Consider the following 16,029-nt stretch of genomic DNA (forward strand, 5'->3'; position numbering starts at 1 on the left):
GACTTCAAATAGGGCTGCTCACAATCCTATAATTATAACATTTAACATGGTAAAACATTTAACATTTAACACAACATCATGAATACCCCTAAAGTATCGAACTCTGTTCTCAATCAATGAAGATCAAGCAAATTATTTTTATATTATTATTTATACATAATGAAGTTTATAAAAATAAAAAAAGGAAAATAATGAGGGCGTTAATCCTTGTATATCCAAAACAAGGAGATAGAATCCGGTGATTAAACATTTGAAGAAATATTTAACGGCAATAATATATATTCATTGCAAATAAACCTGTACAAATTTGTTAAAATTGAAAGTGCCACCGACTTAACAGAGACATAACAGGGAACGAAATAACAAGGTAGAACAGAATATTGTGTCCAAATGCTCAATTTCAGAGCTAGAGCAAGTTTAATTAAATCAGTAACACGAAGGTACAAGGTCACAGGGCGGTCAGGTATTAGCAAGACAACCATATAAATTTTAATAAAACGAAATAACAGAAGCACTGGTAAAGTAGAGAGTAAAATAGGTTTCCCCAGAATTTATCTTCAACCACATAGATAAAACAGGTGTTTTACAAGGACAAACTATAATTAATTTACCTTTGCATCTTAATCCATATTATATTTTAATTAACTTTTTAAAAGAATATGAAATACACTCTGGAAAATTGCAACCTTGAATAAATTAATCAATGAACCAGTAAATACAGAACTTTATTTTTTTAAGCTAGTAACAGAATCTTACAGCTTTATAGCATCTCTAGAAATGTGCACTGAAAATATTTTTAATTTAATAATACATATGAACCCTACTACGTTTCCAACAGAAAACTACACCATGACTTACATATCCCTTTTTTCCTTGACCTCATACAAACCAAATTCTCAAAAAATTCCATATAAACCTTTTCAACCATCCCAATCCTTTGGTTTAAACCTTATATAGTTCCACCCACCCCTATAGCCCACCTAGAATGTTGAAACGGCTGTGGCCAAGAGGCTTATCATAAAATAAAAATGGACTATTGGAGTTTTGGCAATGGTCAGAAGTTGAGTATTTGCGGCTTTTGCGCACTTGCTCAGCCTCCACTGGCTCATTACCAGTGATGCAGCGAGAGGGATGCGCTGGGATCTTTTGAGCTCTGCTCTACCCCTCACACGTGGGGGATAGAGTGGGCTCAGTGATCCACAGGTCGATTGTGTAAATAGTTTATATAAGAGTGTAAATGTGACTAGAGATTATATTTTTTTTTTCATACACATAGTTTGATTATGTTCATTTTGTTTATCCTTTTTATTTGTATATATTTTAAGAGAGATTTTCTTTTCATTCATTTATTTATTTTTATTCTTATTTTATTTTATTTTAGTATGAATGTGATCATTCATCACTATTACCTATTGCCCACTACCGTGTGGCAGATTGTAATATCTATCAATAAATAAAAAGTATTTAAAAAAATAATACATATAGTTTATTAAATTAGTTTATTTGTTATTGTTCTGTTTTTATCCAGTGCTTCTTCGTAAGTACGACTAATTAACTGTTTCATGAGATTTATCCTCGGTATTCCTTGGCGTTCTCACATGAATCACTTTTATTCTGGGTATATTAAGCTCTATATCAGTATTCGAAGACTTGGTGCATTCGTATTCCCATCTTTAAGAACCGAAATACCTTCCTATATCATTGATCTCCTCACCTTACGTTGATCCCTCTTCCCTTATTTATTTTATTTATATTTCTTTATAACAAGATCGGTCCTGGTTGGCCTTACATGGCTATTAAAACGGGCTGTTATTTATTTTTTAATAGTTGATAATGTCTCGTCTCTTCCAATAGGAACCGCTTCCTTTCAAAAATTCTTTGTGTTCGAGTTACATCATTTTGGAATTCCTTACTCATATTTATTCGTAAAGCTTCCTCCTCAACACCATTTAAACATAAATTATAAATAAATGTTCGGTTAACTTGTAAATAATAAATATTAATACAAATTATCATAAATATGTATGTTTTGTACATATTTAATTTATATAATTATTATTATCGTTTCATTTAATTTTGTTTAACATAATGAATCCAGATAAATGTTGATATAAATTTTCCGAACTGTTATTCTTAGAGAACCAAGTATCACAGAATAACGATAGATTTTTCATGCCATCTTCAGCAAAAGTATTAAAACAGGTCACTCCAAAGCGGTTTGATTTTTTTTATTTCTGATAAGTAATTTTATATTTTTCTACTCAATTGCTTTACATTACATAGTAAAAAAAAAACTATTCTATGAAAATTAAATTTTTTAATCATAAAGATGAAAGTTAAATTAAAAATATACGATTAATTAATTTACTTATAAGAGATTATATTTTTTTTTCATACACATAGTGTGATTATGTTCATTTTGTTTATTCTTCTGTATATATTTTAAGATATTTTTTTTTTCATTCATTTATTTATTTTATTTCATTTTAGTATGTATGAGATCATTCATCACTATTAACTATTGCCCACAACTTTGTGGCATATTGTAATATCTACCAATAAATAAAAGTAATAAAAAAAATTTACTTATATTTATATTTTTTATTATGTTTAAAAGTAGCAGGGATTAGAAATATTACAAAAGCAATAGTCAAGCCGCTGTAGAAAGTAATAAAATATCTTTTCAAATTATAAAGAGTTATATAATAAAAAATGAATGAATAAACCCCCATCCTCAGATAGTATGGCATTCATGAAATATAAAAAAGAATTTCCTGCAGAGATACTGAAGCCCCAACTATCTCGACGGAGGCATCCGAAGTATTATCTCGGAGTATTTTCAATACAACACGTCCCATAAGTTTTACAAATATCCGAGAAAAAAAGTGTAATATTTATTATTCAGGACACGAACGCAAACTATCATATTATTTGTATTGATATATTTTAATTACTAGTAAATTGTTATTAAGTAAATTAATATTTTCCACAGGTGAATTTAGAAGAAGTTGAGCCACAGAAATTTTTCTATTCAATGATTTTTGCCAAAAAAAAAATCTAAAACTGGTCAAATAGATTTTTTTATTAAAGTCAATCCACCTCCGAATACCAGTAAGTTGTTTAGTGTGTCAAAAATGTTCTACATATCATTTTATTGCTGGCAGTTTATTTTTTTTTTAAAGCGTAGAATACGTTCATTATTAGAAACTTGGTGAACACACTTCATTAAATTACATTAGGAAATTTAATATGGTTTTAAAGCCTAGATTACCTTCATTAGAAAAGACTTATGAAAACATTTCATGAAATTACATCTATCACAAAATATGCAACACTTAATTTTTATGCGTGAATAGTGCTAGGTGACATTAGAACAAATTTCAATTACAATTCTAATAAAAAATAAAACCTCAAAAGAAAACAAGCATCAAAGCACATCACTGATTGGGAGTAATAACCTAAGTCTGATGACGCTCAATGCTAGACTAAACCAAGCATAATCATGTTTTGTTTTATTATTTATCTATTCTATTTTTATTTATTTTACTATCATGAATCCGGTTCTGTGTTAATGCTCCGATTTCACTCTTTCCTTAGTCAGAATAACCAGTGATGCGGCAGGAAGAGAAGCGCTGGGATCTCTGTTCCTGCCTGGCCATCCATATGTGTTTAAATATTGTTTAGTAGTATGGATAGGTTCTAGATTATTAATTTCATTTACTTTTTACCTAAGCTTTAAGCTTACTTAGTTTTTACTTAAGCCTTTTTTGTTCCATTATTTCGATAGGATTGGCGCCTAGGATCAGTATGCTCTTAATAAATGCAGCAAAGGGCTGCCGCTAAAGTTTCTTCTTAGTAATATATTCAGGGTAATAAATTAGAGAACCCTACTTCTTGGTTCTTCCTTAAACATTATCAACTCAGCACCGGCCTGAAAATTACCTTATGAATAACTAACTTCCTGCCACGGAACGTCTGCGTTTCATGGCGGCTACATTAGAGGAGTCGCACTCCAGCAATACTGAACAAATGTATCCAACAGAAAAGTCAGCTGATTAGCAATATATTATTGTTAACTGTATTGTGTTTAAGAATACACTAAATGCCATATCATCAAATGAATACAATTTTCATTACCAGGAATATGACGGAGTAATAACAAAATAGAAAATCGGCCTGGCCTGTAAAGGTAGAAAAAGATTTATAAAACTAAACTTTTTTTTTTTTTTGTGACCACTTTTCTAATTATTTCTGACATACAGGGGGAGAGGATATCTAGATAGGTCTCTAGGTTACCAACCTGTTCTGACCATAGTGGGGGTCAAGCTTTTATTACGTTGGAACGCCACAGAAATGAAAAAAAGTAGACGCCTCAGGCCGGATTCGAATCGGCGTCACCAGAGTTCTCAGATGGCAAAGACCTGTGCCTCAACCAGCGAGCTCCGGAGGGCCCAGTCATCTACAGCCTGACAGTATCATTTAGTTATTATGCAATTACACCGATTTTTAAATTTATTTTTATCCTAATTTCATTATATACTGATTATTTCCCCCCTTATTAATTTTTCATATTTCTCTATTTTTTAAAGTTATTTTGTGTTATCGTTTAGCTTACTGAGCGCTCTGATATTTAGTTTTTTTTATAGACTTTCTCACAGTTATACTTCGTTTGTCACTTTTTTCTAGATATTTTCCTTCTTTTTTGTCAATTTTTAGCAGAAGTATATACATTCTAGAATAACTCTAGAGACACATTCGATCAAACATATTTCATCTTATTTTTGTATCGGTGAAAGGTAGAAGTCCATCCCAAGAATGGTTTTAATAACTGTACAAATGTATATGTTTTTCGTACACTCCTATGAAAAAAATTTGAGCAACAGGTACAAATATAAAAATATATACAGACAATAAGTGCTGAGCCCTTCTTTTACCCTGAGGTATCAAGGTGGGATAAATGTACAAAACAACGTTTATTTTTTTATCCCACTTAGTTTCATTAAAAAATGTGGGAAACAAACCGTAGTCAACAATAGCTTCAGGAATACAATTAAATACAATAAAAAATTATAATCGGTATTTTTTATATATTATTAATTCTCTGAAATAAAAAATAGCATTTAAAATATAATCATATTGTTTCTTCGAGACTGGTTTGATTGTTTAAATAAAATGAACTGTATCCATTTAAGACTCAAAAACAATCTTAACTATAAATTTATAGCTCACATTCGACTATTAAAATTTTTCGCAGGATATTCTGCTTATATTTAATAATTTTAGTCAAATTAACCAATTGTTCACTCTTTTATTTAATTTTAAAACTTTTAATTACAATTTACCTTACACTATAAAAAACATTTTAAAAAAAAACATTCTTGATAAGTGAGTGATAATATAGTAATAAAAAATTGTAATTTAAAGTTTTAAAATTAAATAGGAGTGAAAAAATGGATAATTTAACTAAAATTATAAGACCTGGGCAGATTAGCCGGCAAAAAATTAATAGTTATGTAATTTTATACTTGTAATTGTCCTTGAGAATGGCTACGTTGGCCGAAACGTGGACCATATAAAATATATAAAGAGATTATTGAGACTTAAATGGATACAATTTATCTTATCAAATCTTTACAATTTTAATTTTAAAAAAATCCACAGTCCTTCTTGCAAACATTTTCGAGGAACAAGGTCACGAAGATTGTAAAACTGACTAAAATGTAATCAAGTTTTTCTTACTCGCATAAAATAATTTCATATTCATTTCTAATTTTTTGTTGTCAACGAGATATGAAATTGTCAGGATAACGACACGTATGCATGTATTTTACTTTTTCTCGCGCTAATTTATTGTAAACTTCTGTTTCTATAACCTTTAATTATAAAAAAATCAATATAATGGAATAGGATGTTTCTTCCCTTCGTATATTTTTGTATAGCAGATGCTAAATCTGTTAATAGTTAATAATAGAGATAGAACCCCGGCAAAACGGACGCCATCGTGATGTCGTTCCAAAAAGGAAAGAAGCCACTGCCTACCACCTTCAAAGTGGATGAAGTCGACCAGCGAATCTCCAACTCCATTCTCTACCTGCCGTCACACTGGATAGGCACCTCACCTTCTCCAGTCACGTTCGGGAGAAACTTAAGCTGGCCCACCAGAAGAGCTACAGGCTCTTCCATCTCCTGAAATCCCCGCAACTCTCACTAAGGCTGAAGCTGCAAATCTACAAGGCGATAATCCGCCCGACTCTGCTCTATGGTGCACGTCTGCTGCGTCACCTCTACCAAACCACGCTTGAAAAGCTGCAGAGCTATCAGAATTCCGTCCTCCGGCAAAACGTCCGTGGAACAACTCTACAGAGGGCCAGAAAAACCACCATTCACCAGGAACACCAGCTTCCCTCTGTGCCGGAGTATATAAGCAGAAGGCACATCAAATTTTTTGAATACCTGTACCAACCCGCTCTTCAAAGAGATCGCCCCTCCATCAAGACCTGAGAGGTGGCAAAGCACTGCCCCCTTGGTAGACGTACTCGCCGAGGGAAGGACTCCGGGCTCTGCACCTTGAAGTCACCATACCACTACCACCACCAGCCGAAATGGTCCCTCTCCATTCTCTGTTAGCCCGCAGTTATTATACCACCAGTGGGTATACACCGCCTTCAGCGGACATTGTAATTAGTCTTATAATGCCATACGGTAAACAAAGATGTAATTTGTCTTTTGTATGATATATACCTATGTATTATGTATTATTGTATTTTGTATTTAAATGAAAAATAAAGAGGTTTTGAAAATTTAAAAAAATAGAGATTGAAAACAGGTAAAAAGTATCATAGTAGCACTTCCTTTCCCTTGAAACTTCGAGATACCTGAAAGATGAAACTTGAAATATTGCGTCCGAATAACATCTAACTTAGATTATTAATTCTCCTGTCCAAGAGATGCCTGAGCTGTCATGATAGTCAATGTTCTCACGTTCGGAAGTTTTTTCATTTACGCTTCTGACCTTTACTTTACATACGTTTCTCAAGAAATGGGCTCACTGAAGCTTTGAAATGTGTTATTTTTTATATTCGTGTTTTAATTTAAGAGTTTGGTGCTAGAATATGACAAGCCTTGTAATGAAAAATTAACAGTAAAGATTTTGAAATATTAACAATTCTTATTTAATCTTTTATATAATTTATATTTCTTATTGTAGGTAAACATGTTGGAATTGGGGGACTGGACAAACGAACAAAATAAATATCTTTAAAGAAAAACACAGTAGCATTTTGCAAAAAATTGTAGTTGTGTCTCATCACATTAATATTGCAAAACAGTGTTTTTAAAATAATTTTCACATTGTTTATTAATTGATTTAATTGAGTTAATACCATAGTGCCTTACCTTTTTAGATAAACTAAAAAAATTAAATAAATAAACAGATCATACAACGGAGTTGAATTATACAATAGATGGAATGTGATGTAATATAGAAAGGATAAAAGAATAATGAAGTATAAATAATAATAGTTACTTTTTAATTTCTCATTAAGTGATTCACGGACGAAAAACATACTCATTAGAAATTTGTTGAAACAATAACAAATTTAAAAAATAGTTTTTATTTATTTATTGCTATTTACAACTGTACATTACAATTGGTTTAGTAGATTTGATCTCAGTTAAAATGGAGTGTTACAGGCGTGTAGAGAAACTACAATTGGTAGCACTCTAATCTTTTAATATTCTCTGTATCGTTCCAAATTTATTATATGAACTGCCAAAGCGAGTACAAAAAGAAATAAAGAAATAAAAATATATTTTAGTTATTAAATGATATTATAACATCATGATTAATATTACATACTACAAAATGTCAGGTGTATAGAAAAAATAAACTTGTAAAATAAACAAGCGGAAATCATGGAATGAACACTAAATAGCAGAAGTGATAAATTTGAAAAGGGAAGGAGGCCTTGACTGAGGGAGGCATGGACACGCATGAACGTTGTTATTATATTTTCAGTTTCCTTGAGGAAGTTTTGAAATAAAATTCCTGGATTGAGTAGTTGATCTTGATTATGTAGATCGAAACCGACCACAGGATGTTGTAGTTTTCTTGGCACCACTGTGAAGGCGAACTCTGTCGTTTTCTGTGATTGAGTTTTCATACTTCTCCGTAGTATTATGAAAAAAGATAGCCACTGTTTTTTATATTTTTCGGAATTATTATTATTGAAAGCAATCATTTAAAAAAAAATTCAAAAAAAAAAAAAAAAAGAACAAATATCCAAAAAATCATGACTTACTTTCTTTAATCAAGGTGACAAAAATAACACGATACAAACATGTGGAGAATCTACTCATTGATAGAACTGAAAATATAAATAAAATTAAAACGATAGAGTCAAAAAACTATCAATTAACTCTTTCAGAATTGAAAATTGTATACATATACTTTTTTAATTTTTGAAACCTACTTAACAACTTTTTAATCATCAAGAAGTACTAATATTCTTTTTTGTTATTGTTTCTGTTGTACCAAAATATCATTCCTTATCTCCGTTGATTTCTGGTGAAGCATACGATACAAGGCTAAAAATAAATGTATTTCTTTTTTTCTAGCTGAAATCCATTTTGCTTCTTGTCACGTTTTACCAGACCGACCAGGAATTGTTCTGCTGATCTGTGCCACATTTATTCTTCCTTCTCTTTGAAATTCCACTCTATATTTAATTTTCTACTTTCTCCTCCGTAGAATAAGAAACAGCTCTTTTATATTTGTAAAAATAAATAATGATTGAATAAAATAAATTTAAATTCATTATGATATACATTAGTTGTATAAAAAAAAGATTGTTTTATTTATTTCATTTTTATTACTTCCTCCTTACTATCAAGAAATCGGAGACGTCTGGTTAAACGAGAAAGACACTATTTTCCCCTCAGTCAACAAGTTTATTTATTTAGTTTGTTTATCCTTTTTATTTAACCTACATAACAAGCAATCTAACTTCCTTTTCATAGGACGTAATAAACCATTTTTAATTATTTTTAGTATAGTGGTAAGTACCGGTATTTTATAAGGTAAATTATGAAATAAAAAGAAATGAAACATCATTTCTTCATTAGATATTTCTAATTGAAAGTATTGGGTTTTATTTAATTATATAATTAAAAAAAATGTTTAAGTATAAGACCGGCTGTGGAAGAATAATGTTTTTTGTAGAAATAACCCGATAAAAGAATTAAATAGTGTTAAATAGATATGAAATAGGGGACCAAATGAGTTTATAGGTTAATTGATGGGTTATAAAAATTTTTGAGTATGCATCAATTATAATAAAAAATATCCATATAGCCTCAGCAAGTTTATTTGTTAATAACTCTTGAGTTTTGGCCATTCTCGGCATTCTCAAGGATATCTTGTTTATAATATCACAGCTAACAATGTCATAAAAACATTAACATTTACAGGATATTCTGCCTTTAAATTCTAATTCAGTTATTATATCGTTGATAAAGTGATAAATAAGGATAAAGAAAATAGTGGATAAAAAAAGGGTAGTAGACTAAAATATATTTTGAAGAAGGCAGAATAGCTTGTAAACGTTTTAATGGCATTGTTAGCTATGATATTATCAATAAGATATACTTGAGGATGCCCGGAATGGCCGAAACGTGAGACTATATAGATATTTAGCTAAACAAACAAGTCACAAGCAAAAAAATTAAATTATAATGAAATTTAGTACGTATTTTTTTTAAAAATCCATAAGTCATCATAAACCAGGGCTGTCTAGCGCTAGGATCCTATCCTAGTGCTAGCCTCACAAATGCCCGGGGGGAGGCTGTGAGTGAGTTTTGTATAATTTTATGCTTGAGAAAAACTCTAGTAGGGCAGGGGCTCGAACTCACAACCTTTGGGTCCGTAGACAGGCGCGTTGCTACACTGCTAACCTCGCCCCATATATGTAGTACATTATGGTAATTAATTTTACAAATCATTCATTGTCTATATTACCTAACAAGATATTATTGATCAATACTGGGTTTTTATTTTTACTTTCACATATCTATATAAGGAATATATAGTAAAGTGAAATATTGCGATCAAGCGAATTTTGAGTATTTGTAAGAAATCGAGGTTTTGATCCTGAGTTCAAATACCAGGTCTCACGAAGTGGTGTGTGTGTGTCTGTGTACGACCAGCCTAGCTCAAAAACGAAAAGTCTTTCGAAATGGAAATTTTTAATTTTTGGCAGGCTTTTTCTTGTGATGTTGAAGCACCTCTATTCCTTAAACTCGATCAATTGGAAGTGCCACTTCATTTTATCGATTTAACATTTTTTTTTTTAAACCGGTACAATTACGTGTTATTTTATATAAGAGAAGTCTTATCCTCATTCAAATAGTCTGGTATGACTAAAATAAAAAATTTAAAACAAAATAAATTTTCATTTTAATTAATTTTAATATTTTGTTTATTTGAAATTAATAACTAGTTCTCATTAGTAGTAATAAATATAAGTAATAAGTACAAAATATAAACGAACTTAATCAGTATCGGTAAAGGATCAAAAATGAAAAATTGAGAGAAGAGTTCTAATCAGAAAAGACCAAGATACCATTCGAACTCTCTTGAGCGTATACATGACTTCACGAACATTTGTTAACTATTGTATTTGTGGTAGGATTCGTTTATATGCGATATTTATTTTATTATATTCCATATATATTTTTATACAGAGGATCTCTGATTAAATCTTTGTATTAAAAAAAAAATAAGTCAAGGAAGTTTTTGTTCTTATTTTGGGCTTAAATATATATTATTTAAGTAATTACACAATTGATAAAAAATATGGAAAGTGGAGAAGATGGTCGTGGGAGGGGGCTCTTCATCAAGGCTATAAAACAAAAAGAGATAACAACCATCATTCAGAGAAACATAAAATAAAAGAAATAAAAAACATAATATTTTTATTTATATCTAGGTCAACTATCGACATCTCATTACAAAATATGAAAGACTTTAATTATTACCTAAAAGATAAAATTAATGTTTCCTTATTTTCAAAATTTTAATATTAATAGTCAGATTTTACATTCATTTATCTATATGTTATGTGAAACATATTTTCGTTCTAAACAGAAAATAAAAAATCTTTTTCAAAACATGCAATACTTACTTAATTTTGAGGTAGTGGTAAGAGAAATTTTCAGATTTTTCATTATTTTTCTTATGGTCTCGTGGTTCCGAATTTGTTCTATGGGTGTGAAAAAAATTATATTGGTTTGTATGGTAATTTGTACACATAGATTTATATTTAAATTTTAAAAATGCATATATAACTATAATTTTTGTACTTTTTTAAAATATAACAATCTGCGTCTACCGCCATTATTGCGTGAAGCAAATATTTTGACTCCTTCCTTAAATAGGTTTATTTAAGGTTCTATTTGATACATTTTCGATTTGATCTCGAATTATAAAAACACGATTTATTTAAAATCCAACGTCTGTAAAATACTCACCAAATCGGTACTTACACCTTTTTGAGTTTGAACCTGCCCCACCCTTGGAATATACCAGCGAACTGTAGTGGGGCTGCGCGCGCAAGAGAACTCCACCGACGAGCAGACAGTCCGCTGGAAGTCGAGGGGGGAGATAGTGCTTCGTTCCTGTTGAGATTCGCGTGTTCAAGCCGAAATGTGATGACGACGGAAAACTTCTGAGACTATACTCTAACCATTATACAGAGGACTTATACAAAGTAAGTGACGATTATAAAGGACTTTGTTGTGAAAATATTGCTCAAAAATGAAAAATAAAAATTTTTAAAAAAATTAATAATTCTGGTTTGGGCTTACCTGATTAACTTGAACAAGTCAGAGATGTATCTAAGATAACCAAAACCTAAAATAAAAAGAAAAGAAAAATAAAATATTTGGATTTTAAACTAAAAAAAGGTGCTAGAATTTTCATATTATGATAAATTTTATAAATCATAATTTATAAAGACGTTATTTTATTATAATATTTTATAAAATGACATCTATTACTTTCGTATAAAATCTAAAAATGTAAGTTTCTGAATAAAAATATTTAATATTAGGGCAGGACTTTTAAATTTTACAACATAAATATACAGAATGCATACAATTTCAATTTACAGTATTATTTTAATCTAGTTTAGACAGTTTTTTAACTCAATATTTTTCAAACTTATTGTAATAAAAATAAATAAATGACCATAAATGAACAAAAATTAAATTAAAACCATATTTCCCGAAAACAAAAATAACTGAAATAAAATGAGATGGGGCGGGAATATATATATACGTTTATTAAAAAAGTAATTGTCTTTAAGTACTTTTGGAAAAGCTTACGAAAACAATTTTTAGATAAATTATAGTTAACGACAGTCGTAGTGCTATTATAATTATTTATTTACGGCAATGTTAAAATAGTTATTTTTTTTGTAAATGATCTTAAATTAAAAATAAAATCAAAACCATTTAAATATTTAAAATAATCTGTATTCTAAAATCATTTATTCATTATACGTTAGTTCTATTCTACAGAAAAAACAATGATGTTACATTAATATTACTAAAAAATACAATTGATTCATTCAATCAGTCAGGAAAAATATAATAATGATTAAGAATACAATTTCATAATAAATTATAAACATGAATCGAGGGGAAAATGAATCCAGTAGTGTCTGAATGATATATTCATGTTGTCGGTACTTTTGGAATATACAATTTATAAATATAATTATTACGCTAATTTTAAATAACAACTAGTTTATTTAAAGTTGTTCAGATATATAATTAATTGATTGAATTTTTCTATTTAAATATTACAAATGGATTTTTGGAGTTCTTCTCTTCTATGACATATTATAATATTGCGGTTATAAAGAATTCAATAATTGATAGAATTGGTTGATTACGGTGATTATTTTATTTGTAAGCAAAGATAATTCGCATAGGAAAAAATCAGCGAATCATTATTTTTCATTACAAAATATTCAAAAAAGTAGGCCAAGATCAATAAAATTAATAATTCTAAAATACACAAAATGGTGGGAAAAATATTTATTTATAACCAATATATCAGCCATCTTTGCAAAGCTGAATCCTAAAATATGTAAGAATCCTACTAATTATATACTTAAAACCATCTTATCCGCACCCGGCAATCAATTATGTTCGGTCAATTAACAATCTTCAATTACAAAATACCATAAAGTATATCTGTGACCGTAGAGAGGTGTTAGTCTGTAACAAAATTAAATAAAAAAGAAAAGAAACTGGAGATTTGGAAAAAAAATACAATAATGTTGTAAATAAATAAAATTTTATTTATAAAATACAAGTATATTTCAGATGACTTGATTTTAAAACAAATTTATACCATATTTGTGCAATACTCTTGTATGTTTAATTTCATCTTGTTATGTAACTTTTTCTTCCACTTGATTAAGAGAAGCTATTTCTTTTAATATGCTTTAAATGCAACATATCAGCTTTGTAACCACAAGAACCTCAACGAATCAATTTCCGTAATTCTCATTTTTAAGACGATAATAATATAATTATAATTTATAATATATTTTTTTCTTTTGGCTTAAGTCTTCCATGGAAGATCTAACCACCTCCAGAGTGGGTGTGTCAAGATTAATTAAGAGGGCGTTGCGAAATAAATATAGACTGCCCAGATGGGAATCGGACCTACAACCTTCTGAACCAAGCACTGTAGAGCCTTAGTGTAACAATATTGTATTTTCATGAGATTTTTTTCTCTTCTCATTTTTTATAATGTTATATTAATTCCTAAGAAATCTAAAATTTCTTTTGTTACGGAGTGTATTTGTTTTCAGGTTAATTTTATTTTCCCAATATAAAAACTAAAAATTGTAATAGAACGACTTAAAACGTAACACGGTTACAATTTAAGAAGGATAAAGAGTTTTGTGAGAATATTACATAACAATAAAAATAATGGTTTTCATAAAAAAAACAAAAAAAAAAAACGAAAACCTCATTAATTCATTAGTTCTAAAAATAAGACAATTGGAACATGTATATGTTATTTTGGCATCGCACAATGCTCCATTCTAATAAACACAAATTAAAAACAGAAGTATTTTATTGCCGTTTTTATATTATTTATTTCATATTATTAACAAGTTTCTCAGCTATTAGAATTTTTTTTATTTAGGTTAATCATATAAACACAAAATTAATAAATCATCATTTTCTGGTTAGTTGTATTTTAATTTTTTTATGAAATCATATTTACTGGTTAAATCCTATAATAAATATTTGATTATTTTACAGGATTTTTATCTTTGATAAATGGTTGAGGAATGTATGTACAAAAATAAATGTATAAAAAAACAAAAAACACGAAGGTATAAAATTAAAATTATATTATCTCAGCTTTGGCAAAAATATTATTTTTTAGCTAAATAATAAAATATCCTTAATTTTATAAGTATATTCATTTTATATAAATATACTTTATATTTACATTTATTTTACTTTACGAATCAATGTTGGGTCAAATTTAAACAGTTTTGATTTGATTAATTAAGAAAATAACAGTAGAATTGGTTTTTGAGCACTTTACTGACCGTGAGGAGTTGGTCAGATAGTTGCTATGAAAGTATTGCTTATTTTACTAAGCCTACGTTTCGGCCTGAATTTCAGGCCTTATTTAGAACTAAAATTATTAGGTAGGTAGGGGCTAGATAACCCCATTTGTTATTACGAGTTGTGACTAACCAGCAAAGAGGAACCTGCACTTAGCTGTATTTTCAATAACTGTTTCCTTGACGTTGATACAATCAAATGAGTATCTCTTTAATTAATTACACGATGAGCCTGTCTTAGTTAGTTGTTTACCCAAAAATATATACATTGCATTTACATTGTTGAGGTTGACTATCAATGTTTTTCTTTATTTCTTAGCTGCACATAGAATTAATTATTCTGAATCAAGAAAATCAACGACGAAAAAAATATTAAATATCATTAGAAATTTATTTTATAAAATGTATTTATTTTTTAAAGTCAATTAATAAAAATCTGCACATATATATATTTTTTCCCAAACATTGAATACTTACTGAATTACTAATCCGAAAATTTGTACCGCAATTATGTACGAGGTCATTCTGTATAATGCTATGGGAGTTTTCGCAACATTGTGAAGATTGAAATGAATAATCATAAAAACGAACCAACTACATTTGCATATTGGTTAAAAACAACAGAACATGAGGGGCCAGTTTTAAGCGTACAGTTTTCAATGAATACTAAAAATGTTAGCAAAAACATGTGCATAAATTTAAAAACCTAGTGTGTTCAAAGTTTGAAAAATGCATAATAAAATATAACTACCGCATTAGTGAAACGCGTCGAATAATTGGTTTAATAAGATTTTGATAATATGGATTAGGCCGAAGATTTGTAATTTGTAAGAGTATATAACAACAAATATATATAAATTTATAATTTTAATCATTTATATATTTTTATTTACAACTGTATAACAAATATACAAGTAAATTTGCTGTAGATGACATAGTGACATGATACAAACATATGGAGAATCTACCTATTGATAGAACTCCAATAACATTTCTAGAGGAGTAGATCACGAGGCCATCTTCTTTTCAGACGCCTAGGAGGATTATTAGGTAATGAAGGAGAAGCTAGGTTAGAAACAAATGGATTTGGGTGGTTGGGAAGTTTTCCATGGAAGGAATGGTTTTGGCCAAATCGGCAACATATGGGACATTGAGCATTGAGGTCATGATGGATGACTTGATTTGTGACAAATCCTTACTTTGTCACAAATCAAGTCAAGTCAAGCGTTAAGGATTTTGGACTGTAAGGATTGGATTCGGGAGGAATTCGATAGCTTAGTGGAGCCCCAAAGCTCAACTCCGTATGTCCAGATAGGCCTTATAATAGTCATGTAGATCAGTCTTTTGTAATGGATTGGCAATTTAGACCGTT

The 16,029-nt window shown here is 29.4% G+C and overlaps 1 protein-coding gene across 2 annotated transcripts in view; it reads left to right on the plus strand.

Annotated features, from left to right (window-relative positions):
* The first annotated feature begins 11,640 nt into the window (after positions 1 to 11,640).
* The window catches only part of LOC106687791 (Pyrokinin 1 receptor), a 140,176-nt gene continuing 135,787 nt past the window's right edge, over positions 11,641 to 16,029 (plus strand). For both annotated transcript variants that reach the window (XM_014431883.2, XM_014431884.3), the window contains exon 1: positions 11,641 to 11,765. The gene's annotated coding sequence lies outside the window, so the exon portion shown is untranslated. The remainder of the gene's footprint in view (positions 11,766 to 16,029) is intronic.

Source organism: Halyomorpha halys, unplaced genomic scaffold (assembly GCF_000696795.3).
Source record: "Halyomorpha halys isolate HHAL.00 unplaced genomic scaffold, Hhal_1.1 Scaffold1013.1, whole genome shotgun sequence".
In the NCBI taxonomy this organism is placed as follows: domain Eukaryota; kingdom Metazoa; phylum Arthropoda; class Insecta; order Hemiptera; family Pentatomidae; genus Halyomorpha; species Halyomorpha halys.